This window comes from Furipterus horrens, unplaced genomic scaffold (genome assembly GCF_987537825.1).
Source record: "Furipterus horrens unplaced genomic scaffold, mFurHor1.1.pri manual_scaffold_1, whole genome shotgun sequence".
Lineage (NCBI taxonomy): Eukaryota > Metazoa > Chordata > Mammalia > Chiroptera > Furipteridae > Furipterus > Furipterus horrens.
In genome coordinates this window covers 146,234,013-146,252,003 of record NW_028327171.1, presented here as the reverse complement: position 1 = coordinate 146,252,003, position 17,991 = coordinate 146,234,013, and the positions used below count along the sequence as shown (strand labels likewise).

Below are 17,991 nucleotides of genomic sequence, written 5' to 3'. Positions count from 1 at the left end.
TGGTTGCTATTTGCAGATCAATGAGAGGGATTTACCCAGGCCAGTGAGCTGCAAGGATTGGCTATGACCACTTACCACCAACCTTCACCTTCCATGGGGATCATCTGTGCAAGGGGCAGGGTGTTGGTGTTCTGACGAGGTCTGTAGCTGTCCACTGGGTGCACTGACCCTGGGATTTCCTAGGCAATGCAGGCCAAGGTCAGCTCCCATGTGAGTTTTGCCTGGGGCCACCTTGCCTGAGCTATAAAGCAATCTGAGATGGCTATTACTTGTGCTGGGCTTGGAGATTCCCAGGCAAAGCCAAGCTGTGAATGCTAGGCCTGGAACTCACTGAGGCCAGCTGTTGATTGTTTGATAAGATTTAGGAAGTTATGAAGCAAGAGCCAAGACCAGCCATTCATATGGAAAAGCAGCTTGGGTGGGCCCATACCTTAGGCAGGGCAGTCTCTACGGACCTCCAAGGTGGGTCAAACAGTGTTAGCCAGGTTGATGGAGCTCGGATATGGCACCAGTGTGCCAGCTCTGTGGCTCTGTGGTGGGAGGATTTAGAAAAGGGACAGTGGCCTCTGCTCACCTCGATATCAGACACTTCAGTTTTTCCCTGTATACCACTGGTGCCTTTCAAGCTGCTGGAGCTAAGAGCAAGTAAGTCTCAGTAAGTGAGCCGTGTGTGGGTTCTTTAAGAGGAACTGTTTGGGGCTCCAGCAGTTTCTTCCACTGACTCAATCTCTACTGATTTTTGCAGCCAGAAGTTGTGGGGATTTATCTTCCTGGGACTGGAACCCTGAGCTGGGGGCCTGGTGGGGGTCTGGGACTCTTCACTCCTGAGCTATCCCTCCTGAAAATTTATCCAACACCCATGGGAGTGGGACCAGCCCGATCCACATCTACGCCCCTTCTACCAGTCTGGATGGATGCGGTTTCTTTAATTCTGTAGTTGTCAGACTTCCATCCAACTCAGTTCCTGGTGGTTCTGAATGATGGTTGTTCTATAGTTGTAATTTTGATGTGTTTGTGCAAAGAGGCAAGTCATGTCTGCCTACGCTGCCACCTTGACCGGAAGTCCCTTCCTCCAGTCATTTCATAATTCCATCTTACATTTGGTCCCTTTACACTAAATCAGTGTTTTCTAAATGCAGCTCAAGCCAGTGACAATTTGGATTTGACTAAAATAATGAAGAAATCAACTCATCTTTTTTATATAGTTATATTTTAAATGTTACTTCACTTCTTTGAATAGAAAATCAGTATCCCTTGGCAAAGACAGAAGATAATTCCAGACATAAATACAATGAACACTAAAGATGTCAGTAAATGTGTACAAGCATTCCCTGCAGAAACCTCTGGGTCTAAGTCCAGCTCTCTCTTTGGGGCTGGTGTGGCTAACAAAGGCATCTCTAGCATTTGATACCTCTTTTAACAAACTGATACTTTCTTCCAGACCTATGAGCAGGACTGAAAGAGAGCTGAAAAGGAATAACTTCTTCCATGTGTCATCATGTGCATCCTGAACTCATCTTGTGCACGGTAGTCCCTGCCCTCCAGGATCTCTGAGAGCACGTCTCCTGAGCCAGGAGTCCAACATGGACTTAGAGTTCACTTCAAAGTATGACCTACCCGGAGCACCTCGGAGAAGCATCAGGGCCCCTCCCAGCCCATATGGCACCTTTGCAAAAATGAGGAAAAGGAGGCCACTCCAGGCAGATGAGCGCCACCTGTCCACAGGGCTTGGTGAGAGGATGGTGTCTGTACAAGCATTTGAAAAAGGCCTCCCTTTCTCCAGGCCAACTTAGCCTCTGCGAGACAGATGACAGGTTGGGTTTTGGCCTCACTCAACCTCTGGCTTGATGCCCTTGTGCAGTGAACAAGAGGCATGACTATACTTGATGGTTTGCCAAGCATTACCTAAGCATCAGCATTTCCACTAGTTATTACCAAATTCATAATTCAGTGACTGACTTTCTAGGGCTATCAGTGGTGTGTCCCCCCATCCCAATTCCTTTTAATTTCTAGCCTCTGGGCTGTGCGGTGGCCCAAGAGTACCTCCGTGGGGAAATTGTTAGAGAAAAAGGAAGCACCAACAGTTCCCTTGAGGGCTCCAGATTTCGCCTGGCTCTGTGTCACCGCTGCGGGCCCTGTCCCCACCACTGCTGCATCTGCGGCTGGCTCTGGCAGAGAAGCACCCCTTCCTGAGATGGCAGTTTCTTTTCAGTCCTGTTGATATTTGATAACCGAGTAATCAGTCAAGTCCAGAGGTGCGCCTCTTTTGCCAAAGGCACACACTAATGAACATCAAGTCAAGGTAACGTACTGAAAGCAGCAGAAGTGGGGAAAACAGGGTCTAAGCAAATGGGTTCTAACTGAAGACACAGCTCTGTCTGAAAGATCAGAACTGTGACAAGGGTTGGTTCAAGCGACAAGAAGCTGATTAGAAATGCCACAAAGAGCTGGGCCTGGGTTTGTATTAACACAGACAGGAAGGAGATTTTCATTTGTTTTGCTCTTTATACTTCGAATTCTGTGTCACTCACGACCAATCTACCTGGCAATCTTGAAAAGAGAATTCACAAATGTTAGTAAGTTCAAATATGAATTTATTTTGTCTTTTACAATATCTTACACCAAGCCACCATTTTAAAAGTCCTTATAAATAAGACAGGCTTGGTTCATAAAGCCTGTAGGAGAGGGTTGTGGAGAGGAACTAAAGTTTCCAAGAAGAGGATACATTGGCCAGTTACCTCTCTTTGAAAGTGACCCTCTACCAGCTCCTCTAGTCCAGTACAGGGACCCACTGCCCATTGGTGACAGGCAGAGGGACCTACTGCTTTTGAATACAAATATCTAGAGAAAAAAGTGAAGAAAATAATCTATCTAAACCCGAAGAGGCAAACTGGCATCAACTCATGTGTCAACGCCAACTGGTCAGCAATGACTACTTGAAAACTGAGTTGGGAACCATTCTGGGGTCACACCCTGGTTCAAATGGAAAGGGGTGAAAACTTGATAATGACTTTAAAATACAGAATGATCCAATTTAGAGGATCATGGACTCTGCCATACCCTGTCCCTCCCCAGCGGTCCTCAATAACCAATATTTTCCTAACAGGAAATGAGTCTGTATCAATGGTTCTCTAGAAAAAAAAGTGTGAAATTCCTCAAACTGAACATAATGAGGACAAAACTCTTATTCAGAAGCTCTGGAACCATGGAGGGACCGCTGCTGCTGAGAGCAGTGCTTGCAGCCTGCACACATCTGGGAATGACTTCCAACCAAAGCCCCTGTTAAATGTGACACTGCTGTGCCAACAGACTTACAGGTTGTCTGGCCTAAGGCTGGGCAATCGGGTGTGGTCTCGCCTGGAGAGCTAGCTCTCCTTTCAGTCCTTGGGAAATAAGGTTTTAACAGTCCCTAGGTTTAAGACTTGCATTCCTGATGATTAGCCACTATACAAGGAGTCATTCAATCCTGAATTAGGCATTGCTCCTGGTCACAGAGCTTTGGAGAACTCAGAGAAGCCTGGGAGGGGGCTTCACCAGGACTCCCATCATTATTCAGAGATACAGTATTTAACGGCCTTGAACTTCCACTGGGTTCCACGCTTGGGAGGCTCTAGCAGCATGGATTGCCTCCCACTGGCACTCCTCTGATCTTGACGTGAGAGAGTCATCAGGTGGCTCAGACACCCACTCTGGTCTCTGAGGAAACAGAGGTAAGAGAAGAGCTTCTGTCCCTCTGGAGGGCTTTACCTGCCCACCCTAGTCCTGTGGACCACAACAGCAAAGCTTTATTATCGATTTCACTAAAGTACAGGCAGCATACCTTCAAAAACTCATCTCATAACCAGCTGTATATGGGGCATATTAACGGCGGTTGGACATCAGGAAACAATTTACTTGCGCAATTGTTTTGGCAGCCAGTCAAGAATTCAGGAAGCATGCGAAGTCACTGATCATTGTGTGACAGTTCAATCTGCGGGAAAAGCATTTGGGGGCCTTGTAAAAGTGCAGGGCAGGGCAGGGCACCAAAGTCCCGTCATCTCACATTTGTCTTTACTGTCTACTGTTAAAGCAGCATGCTGAATATGTACCTGTACCTGTACCTATCCAAGTTCCAAAGCACTCATGTAGTAGCTGAGCTTAACTTACAGAAGCAAAATGCAAAAATCAAACCCATTTTTAAATCTCCATGGTCATGCCCTACACAACTCACACAGGACAAACAGATTTTGACCACATGGACCCAAATCAGTCTGAGAACATAAAAGTTAAGGTAACCTCAGAAAACTTAAGTCTCAGGAATTCACAATGAAATTCAGAATGTACCCACATCAGTACCATTCACAAGGAAATAATTCAGGGAGAGCACTGGGGGCCAGGTGTCCTAACTCCCAGGATTTCCATCGCTCTATGCTAACTCCCTCAAAAAGCAAATAAAAGGAGAAGTTATAACAAATGAGCCACTATTTACAATTTTTATTTGCAAGATCTTTAAAAGACACTGGCTTGATGTAATAAAAAGTGTAATATTTGACCCAATCCATTTAAAAAACTATACTCCCCTCTACTTTGTCATTAAATAAATCTTAAGTCTGTACATTAAAAATCACGTGGGGTACATGATGAAATGACCGAAGAGCCCAAGAAAACTGCTGATGTTTAGATTCAAACACACTTGTATTTCTCACTGACAGATCAACAGCCATTAACTTTACCCAAAGTCAGTAAGGCAACCTAATTTATTTAAGAGGCTTGTTTTATTGCCTACTCTAACTTGTATAAATCTCTGGTGATATCTAATCCAAAAGCTCTGCTTTCTCCTTTTGCAATTACTCGCAGTCCCACTGACACTACCTTCTGGAGGAAGGTACACGGAACAGTCACTGCGCTGGGAATGCAGGCTCCGTCCCTGCCCCGCGGAACTATGAGGGGCTGGTGCTCCCCAACGGGGGTGATGCAATGTGGACTGCCACTTTAGCAAATAAAAACACAGGAGGCTCAATTTCGTTTGAATTGCAGATAAACAACGAATAATGTTTTATTCGTTGTTTATCTGAAATCCAAGTGTAACTGGATGTCATGTGTTTTATCTGGCAACCCTACTCCCCATCCCCAGTGAGCTCCTCTGTGTGGTGTGCACAGGAGAGAGACTCTTTTCTAACACCCTGTTGAGACTGCAACTTCTGCAGATTTAAAGTTGAAGAACGATGCCTACATCTATACTATGTCCTTGACGCCTTCATACTTGAAGGACTTTCAAAATGGCTTTGCCCTGCTCTGCTGGTGGGGGAGGCTCCCTTTTTGGGGAAAGGAGGTGGGAGCAGAAGGGCAGGGGTACATGGGGCCACCAGAGCAGCATACCTACCAGCCCTTCAGACTCCATTGCGTAGTAATGAACAGCTCCACAGCACTTTACAGATGATGATAATTATTATTATTATTATTATTATTATTATTATTATTATTATTATGTGCTGCTATTGTTGAGCACCTGTTTACTAATCACCAGAAAATAAAATTGGCAGCATTTGGCTGACTCCCACTGAGGATGGCGGTCTTGCTCAAAAATAGTCCTATGAAGATAACTGATAACTGGAGTTTTAAAGGTTCTGGGCACACTTAATAAAGTAGTCATCTTTGCTTCAGATCAGAAGAAAACAGATGCTCTTTCCTTCTTTGTCTTCAGCTCTAAAACATTCCATTCACTCTCTTCTCTTGATGGAAACATACCCACCTCCACTAATGAATCCCTCAGTCAGCAGGAACTCGCCATCTTTTCTCACCTGCAGAAAGGAAGTTTAGGAAAATAAACAACTTAAGAAGGAAAAAATCAACCACCCAGAGATGGCTAAGAGGTTTAATTATTGCCTGGAAAGCAACACCCTTTTTCACAGGATCTTTAAGACTAATTTTCATAATTACTTACTGATTGAAACTGGGACTTGCAACAGGGTAAACTCATTTCCATATTAATATTAAGTAATGATTAATGCAGCCCAGGACCCAAATTCAGGAGATGAGAGCATGGACTAAATGGAAATAAAGAAATTTAACCTGTAGGGGTAAATCTGCTACTTGTCTCTCAAGTGATTTTCCATTCACTAACCAGCATACAATAAACTTACTTATATTTGCTCCACGATAACTCATCAGAACGAATTCTGGCAGTTACCAAGGGGCCCTACCAAACACAAGACCTCCTCAGATTTGACTCCCCAGCTCCCATTTTTCTCTCCCTTTCCTCATCCCTCCTCAGCTTATCCTTGTTTTTGCACGTTCCCTCTTTTGTTCCACCCCCTCCCCCCACTCCCCTTCTCTCTCCTCTCCTCACTCTTCCCCGCCCCCACTCTCCCTCTTGCTCTCCTTCCCTCACCCTCTACTGATCAGCCCCTCTCCCTCTTGCAGTCACACTGGCCTCTCTCCCTTTCACTTCCTTGACACGCCTGCCCTGTCTTGTGCTCTCTTCCATGGTCTCCTTCGAGTTTTTGCTCTCGGTTCCTCTCTTCCACCTGACAAAATCTGATGGCTTCAACATCAGAGAGGAATAATTAACCAGATTAGCTAAGTGGAAATAATTTTTATTGTTCAACCCAAGTGCATGCAAATAAATTACTAAGCACTGCTGTGCTTAAACAAACTCCCACTGCGGGTGGGGGAGCCCAGCTAGACATGCTGGAAAATAAAATGTCTTCAACTGGGAGCATGGTATCACATGGGACAACACAGCATCCTTTTAAAAAGAGAAATGTCTTTCCAAACTTTGTCTTTATGTTAGTGCATCAGCTATGGTGTCCGTGCTATAATCTTTTAAAACAAAAATTCCTGAACATTAAAAGTCACAGAAGCCTGAATAATGACATAAGATGTTAATAATTTTTATTGCTTTAATAGCTGTTTTCGGAGTTTTACTGGATACTTGCCCATCCTCCTTAAAAGTCCTCTGACAAGTGACTAAGCAATGCCCAGAAAGAAAGCAACAATCTAGTGGTTGTTTGAAGCCCCTGGTTACAACTAGCAAGTTAGTTGTTATCTATGGACAAGGATCAGACACAGAAACAGGAATTACAAATGGTGCTTACATTCTTAGTGTCCATAAATGTTGTTTTGTTTCAGCTAAGTTCAAAGTAAAATCTAATTTTCTCATCCTTCTTTACAAAAAAGAACCCATCTTGAGAGTTAATGAATGCTATCAAGAATTCCAGTCTTACAGGAAATGCATAATTACTCTCCTGGCCCTAATCAGGCACCATATCCAGAACTTAATCCTCAAGTGGTTCACCCCAGGGTAACAGTCTCCTAACTGTTCTTTTACACCTGTCCAGAGTTAGTTCAGTGGCATCTTGCAGACAATCCTTTGACTATTTGGTTCAGCAAATCTAATTATGATCTTCCCATGCAAAATAGGTCTCCAAGATTATATCATGTCCCTGGAATTCCTGAAGTGAAGTTACAAGGCTGTATTCAATTTTCCTTATGTGTGGGAGCCAGAGTCCAATCATTCCTATGTCAAAAGTTCATTTACATTTACTTAGTGAAATTGCAGCTGGCATTGAAATCCTTGCTTGAGCATTTAAAAAGGAAGAAAAAAATTTTTTTACTCTATGTATTATTTTATTATGTCTATTCATTCACACACAGGGACCTAAAATAATAAAATCAGTACCAAAAATTAGGTAGATAATTATTTTCTTATTTGCTGGAGGAAATCTCATTCATTATATATGTTTATTTTACCCGTTTATTGCTCCACCATCTGTATCAACTCCACAATATCAAAGTAATATTCCAATAGAATACAGCAGAGATAAAAATGTCAAGAAAACTCTTGTTTTGTTATAATTAGAAAGACAAAGATGATTTAAAGAGTCTCAAAGTGATTGAGAAGAATCAGAGATGAAAGAGAAATTCATCACCAAACCAGAGGAGCTGGGAATAAATGTGAGAAAGTAACTTAAAGTGACCGTGATAAAGCGGGAAAAACAATTATTCACTGACGAGAGCTGAAGAAGTAAAACAAAATGCAGATTCCTGATATATGCAAGAAATGTAAAAGAAAATTCTTGGAGAAAGGAAAATCACAAATTGTAAAAGTCATAGTTAATGAAGAAAATGTGATTTTAGAACATGCCTGTGGAATGAGCTGTGCTGTCTAGATAATGAACGGTAAACCATGGACAGCTCAAAACGTCAAATCCAAGGGAAAGTACCTAAACTCGATCTTCCAAGAGGTGGCCCATGAGCACTTAGAGAAAGAGTAGAGATTGTTGGGGTTTGTCCCAGAACAGATAACAGACTACCTTTACTTCCTTTTTGAATACTGTTCCCAGTCTTACTCATGGAAATATTAACAGGGTATCTCAACAGTCTCTCCTAGTATCTCATTAGGAGGGCCCCAGGCCTCAGCACCAACAGACTTTACTCCGCACTGCTGTGTTCATCAGGCTGCCTATTTATTTGAGCTGATTGCATCTGGACCAATCTAAGTAGCATGTGGACCAATACATACTACATCAAACATCTGCTGGAATCTTTGAGTTAGCTTCTACGACCGTGCCTCACATCCTTGACCTCTTTGAGCTCTGCCAAAATGGAAAGTCCTGTCTATGCATCCCCAAATTCTCTTCCTCATCCTTGTTCTCCTTAGCAGCCATCATTCCTGCTCCCCACCCCTCAGAGCTTTCCACTGTCCCTCTGGCAACTTTGTTTCCAGGTAAAACAGTCCTTCAGCATCCATATGCTCTTCTCAGAATACTGTTTCCACCTTCTGACTTGAACTGAAATCGCACTCTCTCAGAGATACTGCTTCTCCCTGCTGATGCCAACTACCCTCTCTTCCCAATCCTAAACTATGGTGGTAGATTCACTCTGCCATGAGGGACAGAATCCCAGAACCCCAAGAGCAATGGCAGTAGAAGATAAAACATTGTATTCTTCTCTCATGTAAGAAATATCTAAAGATGAGCTTCACAAAGTCAGGAAGAACCAAGGTTATTTAGTATCTAATGGCTCTATCAACCTGAGCAGCACCTTTTGCTTCATAGTACAAAAGGGCTGTCCTTTCACAGGCAAGCACAAGCATACTCAAGTTGGAAGAGAGAAGGCTCTTTTCTAAGGAAGCTTTGTGTTGGTTTTAAACACCACTTCCACTTACATTCCATTGTCAGAACTTGGTCATATGGCCACACCTAGTTGCAAGATAGGCTGGGAAATGGAGTCTTTCTCTGGGTGACCATGTGCTCACATAAAAGTCATGATTATGTTGCCAAGGAAGAACAGATATGGGGTGTCAACTCACAATCTCTTTGCGATATAAATCTTTAATTCTAGGGCCACTTCCAGAACTGTCTGCTTGTCCTGGTTTATAGAGATTGCCTAGTCACAACCACATTCTCAATGACACCTGGCCCATGGTCTTCATGACATCCCAAGTCCTTCTGCCATCTAGGATGTAGACAGCCTATTCAGCACTCTGCCATCACAAGTATTTGACTTCCTCAGTGCCGACACTTTCACCTTCCCTCCAGCTCTGCTAGCCCTTCTCCCATCCACATACTAGATCTTACAGCTACCTGCGACATCGTAAATTCAACCCTTCACCCCATGAATCTCAACTTCCTATCCTTCCAGCTCTCTTACTTTCCCTATTCTGTCAAACATAAAGACTGCTAGTCCCCTGAGAGCTGCATTTTTCCCAATCTCTCAGACTTTCTCTATCTCCCTCAATCACTCTCTTTCTCTCCCTCCCTCCCCACCTCCTTCCCCACCTGCTCCTTTCCTTCCCTTCACCAGTCTGGACACCATAACTGTTCACATGAACTATCATCCTACCTTCCCAGCAAACCTTTATCCGGAATCAATTATTTCCAAAGCAATGATCCTCAAAATTGTCTTAAAATTGTCACATACTGTAAAAATGTCCTTTTGTACCATTTCTCCCTCTACTATATTTCAGCCTCTGTCTTCTCTATATTTTAGTTGCAGATGTGACACAGTATGTGATTCACAGGAGTCACCCAGTAAATGGTAACTGACCTATGGGTAGAATGATAGACAGATAAGTGACTTGATGACAATAAGAATATATACTGAACTTAGATTTGTAGGTACTTAAAGAAACAAAGAATGCCAGTTATGATTACTACAAGCCCAAGGGAAGCTCATGAAAGGCAGAGCTCAAAGCTTTGTCCTTGGACTTGTCCTGCTCAACATGAATGAGGACATAGTTGGCATGATTACCAAAAATACCAAAGACCTGAAACTAAAAGCATAAAATAAATATGGTATACCAGAAACAAGATCCAAAGGCTCTGAATAGGCTATAATCAATAGATCTATTTATCATCGTCGGCAGCCGTCTGTCTCGAGAGACGATGGTGTAGCTTCTTAAGAGTCTATCTGCACTCTCCAGTGAAGCTGAAGCTACAGAGCCTCGAGAGACGATGGTGTAGCTTCTTAAGAGTCTATCTGCACCGCCGAGAATGGCTGTGCAGTCCGACTCGGGAGTGACACGGTATCTGTCTCCTCCCGTGTTGAATCGACATCTTGCGATGACGCTGGAGTGTCCTCTCCAGTGAAGCTGAAGCTACAGAGCCTGGGCAGGGTGATATGGAGGGTCTGCTGTTGCCCATGCAGCAGACCCCCCCTCTCTTCGCAGCTGAAGGGTCCAAGGGAAAGACGGAGTCAATACAGCTTGGCTTCAGGTGCGCCGCAGCAGTTGCCGGTGTTGACTACAACGTCAAACCGCCTTAGGGACTCCGGCTCCGGATTTTCTGTCTGGGTTTACTCCCTTAGCCTTTCCCCTGAAGAGGTATGCCGCAAGGCAGCGGAGGTTTTTTGGAATCAGAGTTTTCCTTCTCTGATGTGCCCTGACTGGAAGATCGAACCAGTGACACTTAGCTCGCAGGCTGACGCTCAATCCACTGAGCCAAACCAGCCAGGGGGAAAGAAGGAACTATTTATTAAATAAATATATATATCATATATATGAGATAAATATATATATATTTATTTGTTTGTTTAAATAAGGACAAATGTAAAGTTCTGCATTTCATTTAGGCCCTTTACTTAGATCCAAAACCCCAGCTTCACAGATGACTGAGATAATAGAATAGACAAACTTGTACAAATGAAAATAGAGCTCTCCCAAAGCTAATGCTACGTCATCCTACCTTTTAGACATGAGGCAATAAGAACTGAATCCTGATTTACTCCATGTAATCACACTGCAAGCACTGTGTTCAATGCATGGCACCAGGCATTTTCAGAATAATTTAGACCAACTAGAACATATTCAAAGAAAAGTAACTTCACAAAACTCAAGAGAAACATTTGTATCTTCATCAATGTATCTGTTCCCGTGCTTACCACACTGATGTTGCCCAATGCAATAGTTTCACAGCCTCAGGGTTTCAAAATGATCAATGCCTGTCATAACAGGCACTTAGTAAAGATCAGTTAAATAATTAAATGAATAAAGACAAACTCTTACTCCTTTGTATCAAGTTTTAAAGATTTAATGTCCCTTCATTTGTTTTATGTAATGATACCATTGGGTCTTCTGTCTGAGATATCGCCCCAGTGGTTTGAGATTAGTTTTATTTTTAACAAATAGGGTATGCTTTCAAATTAACTAAAAGACTTTGCCCTGGCAGGTAGCTCGGTCGGTTACATCATCATACTGATATGCCAAGGTTGCAAGTTCCAACCCCTGTCAGGGCACATACAAAAATAAACCAATGAATGCATAAATACGTGCAACAAATCAATCTCTCTCTCTCTCCTCTCTCTCTCTCTCTCTCTCTCTCTCTCTCTCTCTCTCTCTCCCCTCCTTCCTTGTTCTCAATAAAAAATTTTTTTAAGAAGCAAAAGATTTTTATAGTATCTCCAAGTATGCCTTATATGTAGAATTTTGTTAAGTCTGATTAGAATAAATAATCCTGTTTGAAGAAGCTAAGGGTTCTGACAATATCAATAAAGATAATTTTCACTCCTAACATTCTGTGAATACTTCTGACCTCTGACTTGAGCCAAAAGAAAACAAGTCTAAAATGAAAAGGAATCATCCAGAAAGACTGACTTATTCATATTATTTAAGCACCCACTGAATTCAATTTGCCTATAAGTCATTATGACCCACTGCTCAGCTGGAAATTATATCTAAACAACTCTAGGAAAATAAATCCATTTTCTAAAAAGCCTATCTGATTCATGTGTGTCTATGTTATGTTAATGCCTTAAGCTAGATTTATGGCCTTCAAATGGTGAGTTCATATATCTCTGCAATATAGTCTTTTATCAGGATATTACCTGTTATCAATTCAACATCTTGTGACACCACAAAATCCTCACCACACTGGAACGACGGGAATGTAGTTAGAACCACAACATTCCTTGAACCCACTAATGTGCACAACAATGCAGAGTCATGGACTCGGGGTTCCCACAACAGGTGCCTCCATCCCCATTGCACATCACCAGGTGCCTGTTGCCCAGGGAGACAGCGAGGCAGGTAGGGGATGGCAGGAAGGACCAGGACTTCCACCACAGCTATGGAAAACAAGCATGGCAGACAGCAGCAGCAGTGTTCTGACACTCACCCATTAAGCCTCACACGATTAGGCAATTTTGATTTTTAAAATGGATTTACTTTTTTATTGAACCACTTAAATATTTTGAAATTCATATTTTAAAAATCTCACAAGCTACCAGATGGGCTAGACTATGCAGCAACAATAAAAACTAACTGAACAAAACAGGGGTTGTTAGTAGGTAGCATGAGTTAGTAATTTACTTCCTCTACTTATTCAAAATGATGTTTTCCTTAAGTTTTCTGGCACATCCATTGAAGCATAGTGTAACCAAACCATAAATACATAGAGTGTGGATGATCATTTAGGAAAAGGCATTAACATCAGATTTAAGAATTTTAATTATTTTTTAGAATCATTTGATAATATTTAATATAAAATGGAAGATAACATTACTGGACCAAAGAGATTAGCTGTAAGTTAGACGAGAGGACTGGCACATGCCTGTCACCAATCTTCCCTGTACAGATACATTTCACTCCAGTACTTCCCATGGTGTCCAGACACAGCCTCCCCATCCTGACCCAGCTTGAAATCAGCCCCTTTCAATCTGAAATAAAATACATTAACCAACCTAAGTTGGGTTTATAATGTATTTATATACAACTAAAGGTGAACTAATTGCCTAGAATGTTCTCTATCCACGTTTGCTATGCTACATGACAAATAACTATCCCAATATTAAAAAATAACATTCATAGAATCTTGAAGACGCACACAAATGCATTTATTATATGGCAGGCACTATACTACATATTTTACATGTATTCTATCCTTTGATCCTCACTATGTTGGGTACTGTTATTGCCATTTTAAAGGGAGAAAACTGAGACTTTGGGGTTTAAATGGCTCCTCTAAAGTCACTGAAGAAGTACGTGGAAGGTCTGTTCAGTTCTCATTTCTAAAATTGTGCTGTTCGACACTACTCCGTACTACCTCTCCTGCTCCTCTCAAAGGCTCAAATGGTCTATTAGATACAACTACTTGCCTTTAATGGGAGAATTTCATACTCTTTGTGCTGGTGTCTTGCCCCTGACAAAGTTAATGACTACCATGAAAATCCTCTAAACTCTCGACTCCGCAACTCTTTGTTTAAACTATTACACTTGGCCCTAATACTGAACGCTGAACCTTCAATTTAAGTCTTAATAATATTATTGTATTACTATCCGAAATGGAATACTCCTCAGAATTCCTGCACCTAGCAGGTAAACTTTTAGGAGGATGTCAGTGTGGCAGAGTATACACAGCAACTGTGTTCTCGAGCTGTAAACAGTGGAATGGGGCCCACCACCAAGAAGCAGGAGGGATGGCTATGTGTCTGGGATTTGCTCCTAGACATTAGGATTTTCAAGTAACTAACGGTCCAAAAAGAAATTATCAAACCAAAAAGCCAACACTCATATAATTAAATTTTGAAACTCAAAGATAGACTTTATACACAAGAACATTTGTTGTATGAATTTATCTGTTCATATTTTACTCCCCCTGCTAGGATAACTATATTCTTGGATGTTACCAGACACCCACAGAAATGTAACAATTACAAAGGCAGAATGTGAGGGCATGTGAGGGCAAGAAGATAGAATCCCTGCTCTAATGAAGGTCAAATGTGGTGGGGAGATGAGAGGGAACAGAAACCAAAGCATTAAATTATTTACCCACAAACAGTGACTGTCACCACCTCACAGTGGTACAGAATTGCTAGTCCTGACAACAGTGCCGTAGTTCTCAAATTCTATCTGCCTAGAGCTTACTGATGCATGTGTTTAAATGCATATTCCTAGGCCCTGTCTCCAAACACTAGTCCAGTAGCTATGGAATAGCGCCCATGCATGAGTATCTTTAAAAGCACTACATGTGATTCTGAGGCAGGTGGCACTAGCCTGAGAGGCTACAGAATTTCCCGTGGGCATCAGGTCCCAATTCTGACAGCTGCCACCAAGAACCTGTAAGGGACTCTCGGTGGGAGAGCAAGACCCTGGCGAGGCTCTCCATGGGTGTGCAGACTTACATAACAAATCCACAGCCTGTTTGTCAGAGCAGTGTGTCCAACAGTCTATATCACAGCTGATTTCTCCTTTCCTTATATACCTGAAAGTCAAACAGGGAGTAACAGATGCAAAGGAAAAGGAAACCATCAATGAAGTACTACTTTTTCTGACTAAGCTCATTGGAGACGACACCTTCACCGAGCTCATGTTCTTGTTCCTGGTTTTGTTGTTGTTGGATGGGAGAAGAGTAAGTTGGACAGCAGAGCAGCATTCAGGAAGCTTGCTTTCAAGAGTCTGTTACAAATATATTAATAATTTTTAATATTGAAATCAAATACTAGGATGTATTTTGATATCTCCTGTTATGTGATATAAAATTAATATACATATTCGTTCACATGTTGAAGTCTGAATCCTCAGTAGCTCAGAATGTGACTATCTTTGGAAATAGAGCCTTTAGAGACAAAATTAAGTTAAAATGAGGTCTTTAGCATCAGCCTTCATCCAGTATGACCGGTGTCCTTGTAAGAAGAGGAAATCTGGACAGAGAAGATGATGTGGGGACCCAGAGAGAAGGAAGACACCTATAAGCCAAGGAGAGAGGCCGCAGAGAAAAACAACCCTCTAGACACTTTGATCTTGGATATCCAGCCAACAGAGCTGTGAAAAAATAAGTTTGCATTGGTTAGTCCACCCAACCTGCGGAACTTTGTTATGGCAACCTTGGCAAAATAATACATGTTCCCATATAAACAAGGCAATTCCATTTCATCTGATACCTTCCTTAAGGCAGTGTGCCTTGTCCTCGTTCTGAAAGGAGGCCAGCCTTGTTCAGAGATGGCACTGTGGACTCAGACTGAGAAAAAGCAAGGAGACAACAAAGCACCAGATTTTAAAATTACCAATCTGTGATCCTAAAACTCATGGAACCGCCACAGCTCACTGTCTGTGGCTCCTGTTCCCCTCCTGGGTCTGTATGAACAGAGTGGGGACAGGGAGGTGAGGGCTGTGAAGGGACAAGGTAATATTCACAAACCCAAACCATCTCTCCTGGCTCTCAGGAAGAGAACCGATGGTCCCGCTCCCTTTTCTAGATGTAGCCCCCCTGGTTCTACTATTACTAAATGTATGCAGATATGGGTAGGCTGTGGGCAGGGAATGTACTCTGGAAACATTTCATTTTGGAAGGAAAAAATGGGCTGCATTCCAACCTGGTGAAAACACTTTACTTATGGTACATTCAAGCATTGCAAAGACACAGGCCCTCTGCTAGAGAGCACCTTCCAGGCGATGTCTTGGATTTTGATGGAATTGTTCTCAATGGACCTTTCTCCTGCTGCCTGCATTAACCCAGAGGCACTGGTAGCCTACCTTCCTTTTACAGATAATTCCAGTGATCACTGACTAGCCTCCTGAACAGGGCTATGCTCCTATCCTCTCCCAGTAGTCTTTCCTTGTTCTTCTTCTATAGTAGAGACAGAAATGTTGGAGAAAGGACAATGCTTCAAGTCAGAAAAAGAACTTAAGAAAAGTTACATTAACATAAAAGTCACCAGATGAGTTCCTCCTTCACTTGGCTTTAGCAATACTCAACATCAAATCCCTTCGTAGGTTCTACAATTGTATAACTGCCCCAAACAAAGTGGATTCTTAAAGAGAACAACTCCCCCACCCTCACCTCGCCCACCCTGACTGCTGTGGCTCAGTTGGTTAGGTGTCATCTCACAAAGCAAAGGGTAGCCTTGGGGCACATGCTTTGGTTCAGTCCTAGGTCCTGCCCATTAAAGAGGCACCAATCACCAATCAGTTGCCTCTCCGTGCCCCCAACCAAGGACCTGGCCCGCAACCCAGGCACATGCCCTGACTTGGAATCGAATGGGTGACCTTTTGGTTTGCGGATGACATCCAACTCACTAAGCTACACCAGTCAGGACTAAATTAAAAAATTAAAAAACAAAAGAAAGAGAGAATAAAGTCCCTAAGAGACATACCCCCATTGCTGGAACATTCTAAATATTTTTTAACATAGACAGTATTTAAGCCATCTGCCTAAAGTTAAGAAACTACTGTAAATGGCTCTATTCTTATACAAGAGAATTTGTCAATTAATAAACTTAACTTCCTCGTGTCCTTCAATATGGACATCCAGATTATCAAAGAGTAATGGCTGTAATTGTTTATAATGTATTAAATAAATAAATAATGTATCAAATCTATAGTGAAAATGGGTGAGGAAAATTCTCTACAGAAAAATGCCAGCAGCTCAACATAAAAGTAATTAAAAAATTACAAAATTTCCACTTTGCAATTTCAGTGTAATAGCTGATTCAAGGAGGGATCAAAGGAAGCAAAAAACTTGGCTGAAAAATTGTTGGGAAACAGGATAGATGCACTTTGCCAGAAATCACTCCACAAATTCTCACTAACTACAAAGGAAAAATGTACCTTTACAGTGGAGAGATCTGGCAGTCAACAGCTCTGTATCAGTAATACTGAGTCAGCAGGATATTATGCAATATGAAATTCACAGCATCACCTGTGAAATACTTTGGGTAAAAATGTTTGCTATGGACCCTGACCCATTGGCTCAGTTGGTTGGAGCATTGTGCTGTGCACCAAAAGGTTGCAGGTTTGAACCCTGGTCAGGGCACATACCTAGGCTGTGGGTTCAATCTCTGACTGGCAACTGATCAATGTTTCTCGCGTCTATTTTTTTTTTCTCTCACTCTCACTGCCTTCCTCTCTCTCTCTCTCTCTCCAAAAAATCAATAAACAGCCCTGGCTGGTGTGGCTCAGTGGACTGAATGCCAGCCTACGAACCAAAAGGTCGCCAGTTCTATTCCCAGTTAGGGCACATGCCTGAGTTGCAGGCCAGGTCCCCAGCTGGGTGTGTGGGAAATGCAACAAATCAATTTTTCTACCCCCGCTCTTTCTCCGTTCCTTCCCCTCTAAATCTAAACAAAAATAAAAATTTTTAAAATCAATAAACATATTCTCGAGTGAGGATTTATAAAAAAGAGACCAATAAAAAATGTCTGTATGGTCTTAATGGCTGTGTCCCCCCAAAACTCACATGTTGAAATCCTAATCCCCAAGGTATTAGGGTATTAGGATGTGGGACCTTTCTGTGGTGATTAGGTCATGAGGGTGAAGCCCTCAGAACTGCCTTATAAGAGACCCCACAGAGCTCCCAGACCCTCTATCACACGAGGTCACAAGAAGTCTGCAACACAGAAGAGGGCCCTTGCCCAATCATTTTGGCACACTGATCTCTGACTTCCAGCCTGCAGAACTGTGAGAATAAATTTCAGTTGTTTATAAAACACTCAGTCTATGGTGCTTTGTTATACAGCAGCCTGAACAGACCAAGCCAATATTCAACCTGCACACCTGCACTTACTCATACTTCTAAC

The 17,991-nt window shown here is 42.4% G+C and overlaps 1 protein-coding gene across 10 annotated transcripts in view; it reads right to left on the bottom strand.

Annotated features, from left to right (window-relative positions):
• Nucleotides 1-17,991, bottom strand: part of LYPD6B (LY6/PLAUR domain containing 6B) — a 156,941-nt gene that overhangs the window by 99,178 nt on the left and 39,772 nt on the right. For 8 of the 10 annotated variants that reach the window (XM_090279627.1, XM_090279636.1, XM_090279644.1 and 5 more), the window contains one exon: nt 5,732-5,780. The exons of the other annotated variants lie outside the window; for them this stretch is intronic. The gene's annotated coding sequence lies outside the window, so the exon portion shown is untranslated. The remainder of the gene's footprint in view (nt 1-5,731; nt 5,781-17,991) is intronic. 10 annotated transcript variants of the gene reach the window in all.